The sequence below is a fragment of the Carcharhinus amblyrhynchos genome, chromosome 4, assembly GCF_965287045.1.
Source record: "Carcharhinus amblyrhynchos chromosome 4, sCarAmb.v2.hapA, whole genome shotgun sequence".
Classification (NCBI taxonomy): Eukaryota; Metazoa; Chordata; class Chondrichthyes; order Carcharhiniformes; family Carcharhinidae; genus Carcharhinus; species Carcharhinus amblyrhynchos.
Genome location: NC_137327.1, coordinates 27,320,812 through 27,335,742, shown reverse-complemented (window position 1 = coordinate 27,335,742; position 14,931 = coordinate 27,320,812). Strand labels below are relative to the sequence as shown.

Below are 14,931 nucleotides of genomic sequence, written 5' to 3'. Positions count from 1 at the left end.
AATCATCAGAATTCAATTTTACATTTTAGAACATAGAACATAGAACACTACAGCGCAGAACAGGCCCTTCGGCCCACGATGTTGCGCCGACCAGTTAAAAAACAATGACCCTCTAACCTAAACCAAACCCTTTCTATCCATAAACCTATCCACGGATCTCTTAAACGCCCCCAAACTAGGCGCATCCACAACTGCAGCGGGCAGGGCATTCCAATCCCTCACCACCCTCTGGGTAAAGAACCTACCCCTGACATCCGTCCTATAACTACCACCCCTTAATTTAAAGCTATGCCCCCTCGTGCTAGCTTTCTCCATCCGAGGAAAAAGGCTATCACTGTCCACCCTATCCAAACCTCTGATCATCTTATATGTTTCAATAAGGTCCCCTCGCAGCCGCCTTCTTTCTAATGAAAACAACCTCAAATCCCTCAGTCTCTCCTCACAGGACCTCCCCTCCATACCAGGCAACATCCTGGTAAACCTCCTCTGCACCCTCTCCAATGCCTCCACATCCTTCCTATAATGTGGGGACCAGAACTGCACACAGTACTCCAAGTGCGGACGCACCAGAGTTTTGTACAGTTGCAACATGACGCTGCAGCTCCTAAATTCAATCCCCCTACCAATAAACGCCAAGACACCGTATGCCTTCCTAACAACCCTATCTACTTGATTCCCAACTTTCAGGGATCTATGTACACATACACCTAGATCCCTCTGTTCATCGACACTATTCAGAGTCCTACCGTTAGCCCTATACTCTACACATCTGTTATTCCTGCCAAAGTGAATTACCTCACACTTTTCCGCATTAAACTCCATCCTCCACCTCTCGGCCCAGCTCTGCAACCTGACCAAGTCTCTCTGTAGACTAAGACACCCTTCCTCACTATCTACCACACCTCCGACTTTGGTGTCATCAGCAAATTTACTAATCCACCCAGCTATACCCTCATCCAGATCATTTATAAAAATTACAAACAGCAGTGGCCCCAAAACAGATCCCTGAGGCACACCACTCGTAACTGGACTCCATGTCGAATACTTACCATCAACCACTACCCTCTGTCTCCTATCCGTCAGCCAATTCCTAATCCAATTTCCTAAATCACCCTCAATCCCATACATCTGCAATTTCTGCAGAAGGCTTCCATGGTGAACCTTATCAAACGCCTTACTAAAGTCCAAATACACCACGTCAACTGCCTTACCCCCATCCACCTCTTTGGTCACTTTCTCAAAAAACTCAATAAGGTTAGTAAGGCACGACCTACCCTTCACAAAACCATGCTGACTATCTCTAATCATTTCATTACTCTCCAAATAACTATAAATCCTATCCCTAATAATTTTTTCTAAAACCTTACCCACAACAGAAGTAAGACTCACCGGTCTATAATTCCCGGGGAAGTCTCTGTTCCCCTTCTTAAACAATGGGACAACATTCACTAACCTCCAATCTTCTGGCACTATACCGGTGACCAACGACGACCTGAAGATCAGAGCCAGAGGCTCTGCAATCTCCTCCCTTGCCTCCCAGAGAATCCTAGGGTAAATCCCGTCGGGCCCAGGGGACTTATCTATTTTCAAACCCTCAAGAATAACTAGCACATCCTCCTTGTCAACTGCGATACTGTCCAGTTTACAACCCTGTAACCCAGTGTTCTCCACAGCTACATTTATGTCCCCCTGCGTGAACACCGAAGAGAAATATTGGTTCAATGCCTCTCCAACCTCTTCCGGTTCCACACATAAATTCCCACTGCTGTCTCTAACTGGCCCTAATCTTGCCCTAACCAACCTTTTGTTCTTAACGTATCTATAGAACGCCTTAGGATTTTCCTTAATCCTATCAGCCAAAGTCTTCTCATGTCCTCTTTTAGCCCTTCTTAACTCTCTCTTTAACTCCCTCCTAGCCAATCTAAAGCTCTCTAGTGCACTATCTGAGCCCTCAAGTCTCATCCGGACATAAGCCTCCTTTTTCTTTTTAACCAGCGAATCAACTTTCCTAGTGCACCTTGGTTCCCTAGCTCGACCAATACCTCCTTGCCTGACAGGGACATACATATCAAGGACTCGCAGTAGCTGCTCCTTGAAAAAACTCCACATTTCGGACATTCCGAGACCCTGTAATCTCCTAGTCCAACCTATGCTTCCTAATTCTCTCCTAATAGCCTCATAATTACCCTTCCCCCAGCTAAAACTACTGACCCGAGGTTCCTGCCTATCCCTTTCCATCACTAAGGTGAACGTAACCGAATTGTGGTCACTATCACCAAAATGCACCCCAACTTCCAAGTCTAGCACCTGGTCTGGCTCATTTCCCAGCACCAAATCCAATATAGCCTCACCTCTAGTTGGCCTGTCAACATACTGAGTCAAGAAACCCTCCTGCACGCTTTGTACAAAAACTGACCCCTCTAAGGAGTTACAGCTATAGCTATTCCAATCAATATTAGTAAAGTTAAAGTCCCCCATAACAATTACCCTATTACTTTCACTCCTATCCAGAATCGTCTCCGCAATCCTTTCCTCAACCTCTCTAGAACTTTTAGGAGGTCTATAAAAGACTCCCAACAGGGTGACCTCTCCTCTCCTATTTCTAACCTCAGCCCATACTACCTCAACAGACAAGTCCTCATCAAACTTCCTCTCTGACACTGTGATACAATCCTTGACTAATAATGCTACCCCTCCCCCCCTCTACCTCCTTCTCTACTCCTACTGAAGCATTTGAACCCCGGAACCTGCAACAACCATTCCTGACCCTGCTCTATCCATGTCTCTGAAATGGCCACAACATCAAAGTCCCAGGTACTGATCCACGCTGCAAGTTCACCCACTTTATTGCGAATACTCCTCGCATTAAAGTATACACATTTCAAACCCTGCTCCACTTCACCCCCACGATGCCGTTCATTGCAGTCCCCATCTGTGCCCCCCTCACTTTCACCCCTGCTACTCAAGACCCCACCCCCCCTCTGAATCAGTTTAAACCCCCCTGCATAGCCTTAGCAAATTTTCCCCCCAAGATATTAGTTCCCCTCTGATTCAGGTGTAGACCATCACTCCTGTAGAGGTCCCACCTTCCCCAGAATGAGCCCCAATTGCTCAAGAACCTGAACCCCTCCCTCCTGCACCATCCCCTCAGCCACGAGTTCAAACTTTCCCTCTCCCTGTTCCGCTCTACACTATCCTGTGGCACAGGCAAGAGTCCCGAGATAACCACCCTGTCCGACTTGGCCTTAAGTTTCCACCCCAACTCCATAAAGTTCTGCTTAATATCCCCTTCCCTTAACCTCCCTATGTCATGCGTCCCCACATGAACTATGACTTGGGATTGATCCCCCTCACCCTTAAGAGTCCTAAACACCCTCTCTGAAACATCCTGGACCCCAGCCCCTGGGAGGCAACACACCAGCCCTGAGTCCCTACCATTACCTCTGACTCTCCTATCCGTCCCCCTAACTGTGGAGTCCCCAATCACTAGGCCCAATCTTTTACGACCCCTAACCACCTGAGCCTTCACAACAGGCTCACCTCCAGAGACCTGCTCCCTTTGGCAATCTCCAGTTGATACCTCATCAACTGCAGCCTCCAGGACAGAAAACCTATTTTGGAGGGGAACAGCCCCAGGGGATTGTCCCTACAATTGCTTCTTACCCCTCTTCCTGGCAGTTACCCAAGACTCATTTCTAGGAGTGACTATCTCCTTGTAACTCCTATCTATGTCTGCCTCAGCCTCCCGAATTATCCGGAGTTCCTCCAATTCCAACTCCAGCTCCTTAACACGCTTCTCTAGAAGCTGCAATTGAATACACTTCCTACAGGTAAAATCAGCAGAAACACTACTGATTTCCCTCACCACATACATACCACAGGACATGCAGCTTACTGCCTGAACTGCCATCCCTGAAACAATTTCCAGCAGAAAAGAAAAAACAAAAAAAAACTTCCCACACACTTATAATTAGGTTAGAGGAGGTGGGAGGGTGGGATTCTCTACCAGTGTAGAGGATCGGGTATCCTCTTCGTGCCGATTTATAGGGTCTGAGACCCGGAACAAAAAAACTATAAATACCGGTAAGCGTCCTAGTGACGACTTCCGGTTTCGAACTAATTCAAAAGAAGGAAAAAAAACCCACCACTACTCGTGACTTTAAACTAGAAATAAAAGTTAAAAAATATAAACAAGAAAAAGTACCTTACTCGCGACCTGCACACACGCCCAGAAATCACTGCCTCTCGATGCTGCTCCACAGGAACAATCTATTTTCTATTTCTTGTATGTAAATTAAACATTTAATAAACTCTATTTTTAATTATAATTAAAAAATTCTCTTCAACAAGGTGCTTCAGTCTTACTTTAATCATAGTTAATGGGAGGAGTACTGCTGCTTGTTTTGCTCACAAATTTGTTTGTGATGCTGCTGGAGAACTGGATTCTCATATCAGACATGTACACACACACATACACCTCTCTCACATACACATTCACTCACCTTCTTCATACCAACACTCTCACTCTCTCTCGTATATAGATTCACTTTCACCTGTGTCTCTCACATACACTAATCTCTCACAAATATACAAATCTTTCTTTTTCATACACATACACACACTTCTCTCACACATATTCAGTTTTTTTTCATACACATTGACTCTCATCTCTCGTTTTCACACAGATACACACACCGCTCTCACACACATATATACATGCACACAATTCACCTCTTTCTTATACACACTCACCCCTCTTTCACACATTCATGGACACACACTCACTTGTCTTTCTGAGACATACATCTCTCTCTCTCACACACAACACACACCCCTTTCACATAGACACATAGCTTTTTTTTCACAAATCTGTCACACACTCACTTCTCTCTCACATGCGCATTGGCACACATTTACCTGTTTTTCTCACATACTCACTTCTTTCAGTCACACAACTCTCTCTCACATACACATTCTCTCACCCCTCACACATACACATTAATTTTCATCTCTCTCACACACATATACACTCATCTGTCTCACAAACTCACTTGTCTCTCTCATACACACCCCTCTCTCACACATATTCACTTTCACCGCTTTACAAAAGCACTCACTTTCAACTCTCTGTCTCACACATACATAAACTCACCTCTCTCTCTCACACATACATAAACTCACCTCTCTCTCCAACAGACACACATATACTTATTTCTCTCTCTCTCGCATGCCCTCACCTCTCTTTCTAATACATACACAGACACACACACACACCTCTCTTTCTCACATGCAGAAACCTAACTCTCTCTCTCATGCACACAACCAGTGGTTAGCACTGCTGCCTTATAGCGCCAAGGACCGGGGTTTGATTCCCGGCTTGGGTCACTACCTGTGTGGAGTCTGTACATTCTCCGTGTCTGTGTGGGTTTCCTCCCACAGTCTGAAAGACATGCTGGTTACGTGTATTGGTCATGCTAAATTCTCCCTCAGTGTATCTGAATAGGTGCCGGAATGTGGCGACTAAGGGATTTTCACTGTAACTTCATTGCGGTGTTAATGTAAGCCTACTTGTGACACTAGTAAATAAACATTAAACACTCAGCTGTCTTTCTCAAAAATAGTTCTCCCTCTCTCATATACGGCTTCACTTCTCTCTCTCACACACACACACACCCAACTCACAGGCTTAACTCTTTCACCAATACATACTGCTGTAGAAGAGTAAGAAGCAACTTTGCTGAAATAAGATCCTGAGGGATTTTGATAGAGTCAATGTGGAGAGGATGTTTCTTCTTGAGGGGGGAATCTAGTAGTAAGGACCACTGTTTAAAAATAAAGGGTTGCCCATTTAGGACAGAAATGAGGAGAAATTGTTTTCTTTGAGGATCATGAGTCTTTGGTACTCTTCCTCAAAAAGCGGTGGAAGCAGAGTGAGTGTCTTTGAGGCAGCATTAGAAAGATTCTTGTTAAGCAAGGAAGTGAACAGTTATTGGGGCTAAGTAGGAATATGGAGTTACTGGTTATGATTAGATCAGCCATGATCTTATTGAATGGTGCAGCAGGCTTGAAGGGCTAATTCATCTGCTGTGATGTGTTTAATCTGTCAAGCCCTGTAAAAATATTGTACACTTCAGTGAGGTCACATCTCATTCTTCTAAACTCTAGAGAAGACCATCTCCTTTCCTCATAGAACAGTGCTGCTATCCCCCGAAATAGTTCGCCAAACCTTTGTTGCACTCCCTCTGTGGCCAGTATTTCCGTCCTTAGACAAGGAGACCATAATACCACACATATTCCATATGTGGTTTCACTGAGGCTTCTTTATTCTTGTACTCAAATCCTCTTGCAATAAAGGATAACTTTGCCTTCCTAATTGCTTGTTGCATGATAGCTTTCAGTGACTTATGAACAAGAATACCCACTCTACCATTATTATCAAACCATCTGGTTTAATGAAGAGTGAAGGGGGGCAGGAGGGCATGCTGGGAGCAGTACCAGACATATTTAAAAATTGGGTATTGTCAGCTTGATCAAGTTATAATAGAACCACTTGTTTGCCAGACAACAGAAGCAGAATACAACTGACAGTGTTAAGTGATTCTACAACTAATGGAACAGATCTAAGTGCCGTACCTAAGATCTAAGTAGGAAATCACGACGGACAATTAATCTGCTAACTGGAGAAGGAAGTTGCTGATAAATGAGGATGTCTTTGGACATCCACATTTCTTGTTGTCACTTATCAGCCAAGCTTGAATGTTGCAATCATTCCCACTTCAGGCCTTAATAATGGAGGAAAGGGCATTGATGAAACAGCTGAAGTTGATTGGGCCCAGATCACTAACCTGAGGATGTGCTGATGTCTCAGGACTGAGATGACTGACCCCCAACAAACATAACCATCTTCCTGTCTGCAACCAGCAGAGGGTCCCCCCCTGATTCCCATTGGCCAGTTTTGCTGGGACTCCTTGGTGAGACTTGGTGAAATGCTGTCTTACTGTCAAATGCAATCCTCTCAATCCACCTTCGCAGTTCAGCTCCTTTATCCATGTTTGGACCAACTGTGTAATGAGGTGAGGAGCTAAGTGACTCTGGTGGAACCCAAGCTGAGTCTCAGTAAGCATATTACTGCTGAGTAAGTGCCGCTCGGCAGAACTGTCTCCAACATCTTCCATCACTTTGCTGATGAGTGAGAGCAGATGGATGGAGTGCTAATTGGTCAACTTGGATTTCTCAGGATTTTTGTGGAAAGGACATACCATTGATGCCAGTGTTGTAGTTATACTGGAACAAGTTGGGTAAAGGCATGGTGAGTACTTCAGCACAAGTCTTCAATATTATGTTGGAATGTAATCAGTGCTCGTAGCCATTGCAGTTTCCAGTGCTATCAGTGATTCTTGATATTATGTGGGATGAATTATCTTCACAGAAGACTGGCATCTGGGAACTTCAGGAGGAGGCTGAGATGCATTGTCCATTTGGTGCCTCTGGCAGAAAATGGCTGCAAATGCCTTGAATTTTGCACTGATGTTCTGTGATCCCCCAATGCTGAGGATGGGGCTATTGTGCAACTTCCTCCTCCAGTTAGCCCATCGCAACTTCCTACTTAATATTAGATGTGGAACTTAGATCTGCTCCATTGATTACAGAATCACTTAACACTGTTAGTTGCATGCTGCTTCTGCTGTTCAGCATGCAAGTAGTGCTATGTTGCAACTTTATCAAGCCAACACCGAAATTTTAGATATGCCTGGCACTGCTCCCAGCATGCCCTCCTGCTCTCCTTCACTCTTTATTGAATCTGAAGGTTTGACAGTAGTGGTAAAGTGTGGGATATGCTGGGCCATGAGATTATACATTGTGGTTGTGTACAATTCTGCTGCTGTTGATGGCTCACAGTGCCTCATTAATGTCCACTTTTGAGTTTGCCAGACCTATGTGAAATCTATTTCATTTAGCACAGTGGTTGTCCCACACAGCACAATGGAGGTTATCCTCAATGCAAACTTGGACTTGGTCTCCACAAGGACTGTGCGGTGGTCACTCCAGAAATACTGTCATGGACAGATGTATTTGTAACATGCAGATTGATGAAGACAAGGTCAAGTTGTTTTCTCTCTTTTTGGTTTCTTTATCATCTACTACAGACACAGTTTAGCGCCTATGTCCTTTAGGATTCAACCAGCTTGCTCGATATTTGTGCTAATGAGCCATTAGAACCACAGAATCCCCACAGCACAGATGGGGGCCATTCAGCCCATCAAGCTTGCACCAACTCTCTGAAACGGTGTTTTACCCAGGTCCATCCCCTGCGCCATCCCCCGGACCTATCCCTGTAACCCTGTGGATTTACCATGGGTAATCTACCTAACCAACATCTTTGGACACTAAGAGGCAATTTACCACGACCTATCTACCTAACCTACATCCTTGGACTATGGGAGGAAAGTAGAGCACCTGGAGGAAACCTACGCAGACACTGGGAGAACATGCAAACTCCACACACTCACCCATGGCTGGAATCAAACCCAGGTCCCTGGCGCTGAAAAGTAGCAGCGCTAACCACTGTGCCACTGTGCAGTTCTTGATAAAGGACATTGATGTCCCCCACCCAGAGAACATTCTGTGCTTTTGAAACCCTCTGTGCTTCTTTCAAATGGTGATCAACATTGAGGAGTACTGATTCATCAGCTGCTGGGGGTGCAGGAGGTGGTAATCAGCAGAAGTTTCCTTGCCCATGTTTGACCCGATGCCATGAGATTTCATGCACTCTGGAGTCAATGCTAAGGGTTCACAGGGCAACTCCTTCCTGGCTGTAAACCACAGTGCCGCCGCCACCTCTGGTGGGTTTGTCTTGTCAGTGAAACAGGGGTGCTGATGGTGGTGTCCAGGACACTGTCAGTATGTATGATACCATGACTATATGTGTATGCCAGGCAATTGCTTGACCCGTCTGTGGCACTGCTCTCCTAACCTTGGTGCAGGGCCCCTGGTATTAGTATGGGTGGACAAGGCTAGATGTCACATTGTTGTTTTCAGTGCTTTGGTCGATGCTGGAAGTTCCATCCGGTTTAATTGTTTTTAGACTTCCTCGCAGTTTTGATAGAACTGGTTGCTTTCCCTGGCCATTTCAGAGTCAACCACTGAGTGGGTTTGGAGTCAAACATAGACCAGACAGGTAAGGATGGCAGATTTCCTTTCCCAAGAACATTTTTAAACCAGAGAGATTCTTACAACAATTGATAATGGCCTCGTGATCACTCTTACTGAGTCTGTCTTTTAATACAGAATTTGTTAATTTAGATTTAAATTCCACCAGATGTGGTGGTGGAATTTGAACTTTTGCCCCTGGATCATCAGCCGGGGCCTTTGGATTGCCAGTCCAATGACACGAACACCACCTTTACCTCATCTGGTGCTGATGCAGTGATCCAACTAAACAACTTATGTCTTTTGGTCCTAGTGGGTGAGAGCTCCGTATTGTGGGAGGATTCAGTCTTGAAGCCAAACTTGTGAAACAAATTATACCCAAAACAAGAAAATAGCTCATGTTGCAGAGATCTCAGTGAGGTGGGTTGGAATCTGACACCAGCATGCACCACCCTGAACAAGAGAATTTTTGCTTAGTATTCAAACAGATTGATACTTGTCAAAAAATGCATCAGACTGTTTCTTATGTGCCAGGGAATTTTATCTTGCATCATGGAAAAGAACAATATGTTCAGAGTTATAACTTTCTATCGAGGAAACCATTTGCCAAAACAGGAATTGTGTGCAATGGGAACGATTTGTGAGGTTAACCTTCACAGAACACAAGTGGATTGGATTGTAGAATAATTCTCTATCAATGTTTTTGGAAGGCCAGAAAGTGAAGATCAGAGTCTCACCACTGAAACTTACAGTTGGGCAGGCAGTGAGTTTACAGGGGCAACGTGCACCAAAGTTATATTGTTTCATTAAGCAGGGCTGTCATCATGATAATAATCAATTCAGGGTCAACTGTTTCAGCAGAAAAGGTAATATTTTCAGCCTGTCATTTGTAATGCTACGTGATTGTAATCCTTCTTACATGTGAATGTTCAATCAAGTGTTTCGGGATTCAATCTATTTTTTCAGAAGCCTCTTTGCTGTGTGTCAATAGCAAATCAGATTGATTGTCGCTATGTAGCTGATTGCATCATGCACACACTCAATTCTGTTGTGTAATTTAATCTGTAGTAAAGTGGACACACAAACAGCCTTTTGCAACCAGCATTTCCTTCTTTGCAAGTTTCATCCAACTGACATTCTTTCATGTTCCTTTTCATTTTGATCAGCGATACATTCCATTTGTCTTTGTTTGGTAATTGCATTACCTAATTCTACCTTTTTAAAAATTTGTTTACAGGATGTGAACTTCATTGCTTTGGCCTGAATTAGTCACTCATCCTTAACAGCCCTTGAAGGTAGCAGTAAGCCACTTTCTTGAACCACTGCGGTCCGTGTGGTTTAGATACATTCACAGTTAGGGAGGGAGTTCCAGGATTTGTGGTTCGTATTTTCAAGAAAGAGAACAGGGATAGCCCGGGAAATTACCAACCGGTGAGTCTGACCTCAGTGGTTGATAAGTTGATGGAGAGGCTTCTGAGGGACAAGATTTATGAGCATTTGGAGAAGTTTAGAATGATCAGAAATAGTCAACATGGTTTTGTCAAGGGCAGATCGTGCCTTACGAGCCTAGTTGAGTTCTTTGAGAATCTGACTGAGCACATTGACGAAGGAAGAGCGGTAGACGTGGTTTACATGGACTTCAGCAAGGCGTTTGATAAGGTCCCCCATGCAAGACTTCTTGAGAAGGTGAGAGGGCATGGGATCCAGGGGGCTTTGGCCTTGTGGATCCAGAACTGGCTTGCCTGCAGAAGGCAGAGAGTGGTTGTGGATGGGTCTTTTTCTGCATGGAGGTCGGTCACCAGTGGAGTGCCCCAGGGATCTGTTCTAGGATCCTTGCTGTTTGTCATTTTCATAAATGACCTGGATGAGGAAGTGGAGGGATGGGTTAGCATGTTCGCAGACGATACGAATGTTGGTGGTGTTGTGGATGGTCTGGAGGGATGTCAGAAGTTGCAGCGGGACATAGATAGGATGCAAGACTGGGCGGAGAAGTGGCAGATGGACTTCAACGCAGATAAATATGTAGTGGTCCATTTTGGCAGGACCAATGGGATGAAGGAGTACAATATCAAGGGTAGGAGTCTTAGCTGTGTTGAAGAGCAGAGGGATCTTGGGGTCCGGGTCCATAGGACTCTTAAATCGGCCTCGCAGGTGGAGGATGTGGTCAAGAAGGCGTATGGTGTACTGGCCCCTCATTAATCGAGGGATTGAGTTTAGGAGTCGGGAGGTAATGCTGCAACTTTATGGGACCCTTGTCAGACCCCACTTGGAGTACTGGTCACCTCACTATAGGAAGGACGTGGAAGCTGTTGAAAGGGTGCAGAGGAGATTTACAAGGATGTTGCCTGGATTGGGAGGCATGCCTTATGAAGATTGGTTGAGGGAGCTGGGACTCTTCTCCCTGGAGAGACGAAGGTTGAGAGGCGACCTGATAGAGGTTTATAAGATGTTGAGAGGAATAGATAGGGTGGATTCTCAGAGGCTATTTCCCAGGGCTGAAATGGTCGCTACGAGAGGACACAGATTTAAGGTGCAGGGAAGCAAGTACAGAGGAGATGTTAGGGGTAAGTTTTTCACTCAGAGGGTGGTGAGTGAATGGAATCGGCTGCCGTCGGTGGTGGTGGAGGCGAACTCGCTGGGGTCTTTTAAAAGACTTCTGGATGAGTATATGGGATCTAATGGGATTGGGGGTTATAGATAGGTCTATGGTTTCGTAGGTATAGAAGTGATCGGCACAACTAGTGGGCCGAAGGGCCTGTTTGTGCTGGAGTGTTCTATGTTCTACTTTGACCCAGCAACAGTGTAAGAACAATGACATAATTCTAAGTCAGGGTAGTGGGAGGCTTGGAGAGGAACCTGCAAGTGTTGGTGTTCCTATGCATAGCTGGCCTTAACGTTCTAAGTGGCAGAGGTTGTAGGCTTTGAAGGTGCTTTTCAAAGAAATCTTGTTGAGTTGCTGCAGTGCATCTTGTAGATGTGTACACACTGCTGCCAGTGTGGGTTGATGATGGGAGCAGCGAATATTGAAGGTTGTGGATGGGGTACTAATCAAGCGGACTCCTTTGTCCTGGATGGTGTTGAGTTTCTCAAGTGTTGTTGGAGGTGCACTCATCCAGGCAAGTGGAGAGTATTTCATCACATTCCTGACTTGTACCTTACAGGTGGTGGACAGACAATTTGGAGGCCAGGAGGTGAGTTTCTAGTCTCTTACCTGCTGTTGTAGTCCCAGTATTTATATGGCTACTCCAGTTCTGTTTCTGCTTAATCCCCAGAATGTTGATATTGGAAGTTTAGTGATGGTAATGTCATTGAATTTCAAAGGGAAATGAATAGATTCTCTCTTGCTAAAGATGTCGATTGCCTGGCACTTATGTACCACAAATGTTGCTTATCATTTAAACGCTTAGGCCTGAACGTTGTCCAGGTCTTGCTGCACATGGCCAAGTACAGACTGCTTCAGTATCTCAGGAGCCATGAATGGTACTAACCATTGTGAAAATATCAAAGAACATCCCCACTTCTGACGTTATGGTGGAGGGAGTTCATTCATGAAGCAGTTGAAGATGCTTGGGCCAAGGACACTACCCTGAGGAACTTTTGCAACAATGTCCCAGTACTGAGGTGACTGACCTCCAATGGGAACCATCTTACTTTGTGCCAGGTATGAATACAACCAGTGGAGATTTCCCCCTTATTCCCTCTCAGGATTTTCATGTTGACAGACAGGCTCTAAATTACAGTTTCAGATTTCACATTTGTGGTTCCCAGGGACAGCTGCCCATCTATATCAGCAGCTAGCAATGCATGTGTGATTTAGGAGAGCTAAGTGCCTGAAACCCAGAGTGCAGGTTAGACCAGGGAAGAGCAGGTCTGAACCTCGTGCATTTGTTTGGGCAGCCAGGCTACCCTTTTGTGGGTGTAAGGTACCCTATGTGAGAGATCAGATACCCTTTGGCTCAGGTGCCCTTTATGATTCTCATTGCAACTGTGAAGATGGCAAAGAACTCTCAAGATATCCAATAGAGTTCCTACAGTGGAGAAGGAGGCTGTTCGGCCCACTGAGTCTGCACCAACTCTCCAAAAGAGCATCATAAGAACTAAGACCAGGAGTAGGCAATTCAGCCACTCAAGCCTGCTTTGCCGTTCAATCCAATCATGGGCTGACTTCTCAGCCTCAACTCCACTTTCCTGCTCATTCTCCATAATCCTTCAACCCACTGCTGATTAAAAATCTATCTCTCTCCTCCTAAAACTTACTCAACATCCTGGCATCCACCACACTCTAGAGTGGTGAATTCCACAGATTCACGATCCTTGAGGGAAGTAATTTCTCCTCATCTCTGTTATAAATCTACTATCCTTTATCTTAAAACTATGACCCCTTGTTTTAAGATTGAATTTCTTTTTAATCAATGAGTATTTTTTAAAATTATGACACATCAATAGCTATTTAGCCTTGTTCTGTCAGCATGATCACTGAGGTTTGCCCATGGTGGATACCAAGGCAGGTTGCATGATTTGGTACTAAGTTGGCTCGGGAGTTATTAAAGGCAAAAGGGATAAGGAAAGGGTATGGGAAATATGATGAGCTATGGGGTGAGTACATGGGCATGGAAGGTATGGAGATCCATGAACGGTTGGTGGAAAGTATGAGGTGGCACAGGTCAGTAAGAATGAGGCACGTGGAGAGTATGGGAGGTGATGGGTGAGAGCTGGGAGAATGTTATGTTTTCTTTCTTTCAATCTTTCACACAATGTCAGAACACTGAGGTAGGCTTTTCAGTCAGTCCGTCTCTGCACTTGGCTGCTTCTGCACCTGAAAACTCCAACTTCTGGGCTTTTGCTCCCGGGCTGGATTTACAGAGCCGTCTGAGCCACTGCCTCCTGTTTTGGTAGGGCTCCTTGATGTCACACTTGGTTGAATGCTGGCTTAATGTCAAGGGTAATCACTCTCAGCTCACAAGTTTAAACTCAAGTCCATGTGTGGACTAATGCCGTAACAGTTATCAGGAGCTAAGAGGCCCTGACAAAACCCAAAATGAGAGTCGGTGAACAGTTTCTGCTGTTAGCCGGTTGGACAACAACTTCCATCATTTTACAGATAACTGAGGATCAACTCATTGGACAATAATTGGCTGGGTTGGATTTGTCCTGTTTCTTTGTGAATCCTTCTGCCCGATCTCTCTATTCCTCTGACACGGGTCTCTTATGCATCTCTCTCCTTCTCTGTCTTTTTGCCCAGCTACTTGATATCATGGCTTCAGCTTTCTGTGCCTCACATTCCCTTCTGAGCCCTTCTGCCAGTTCTTTCTTCCTCACCACATTTAGGACTCTCCTCTGACCATGTTTTTCCCATTACCGAATGTTCCTTTCTGTATTCCTTACACTTCTATGAATTGTTTAGGGTCATTTAATTAGTTAAAGACATAATATAAATGACCACTGTTGTCTGCAGTAAAACCATTGCATCTCTGTGATGCACAAGTTTGGGGAAAGAAAGACATGCTACACTTACATGTAAAGACAGCACCCATTTTAAACAAATCCTTAATCATCAGAGCTGCACAATTTTTTAATAGATATTCACTGGTTTTGTTCACAACTTAGTGCAAGCACGTGCAACTGGCATGGTGATGTATCATTTTACTCAACCTAGTAAACCTCAAACTCCCTCTTCTAAAATCTCAATAGCAATTTTGTACCCACTTTTTTTCTTGAGTAACAGTATAACTGTTGAGTAACACAACCACTTGACAATGCACTTATTACTCTCGCTTTTAT

General features: G+C 44.7%; 1 protein-coding gene across 1 annotated transcript in view; it reads right to left on the bottom strand.

Moving 5' to 3' along the window:
* slc7a5 (solute carrier family 7 member 5) overlaps window positions 1–14,931 on the bottom strand; it is an 84,648-nt gene that overhangs the window by 13,759 nt on the left and 55,958 nt on the right. The gene's annotated exons all lie outside the window — the stretch shown is intronic.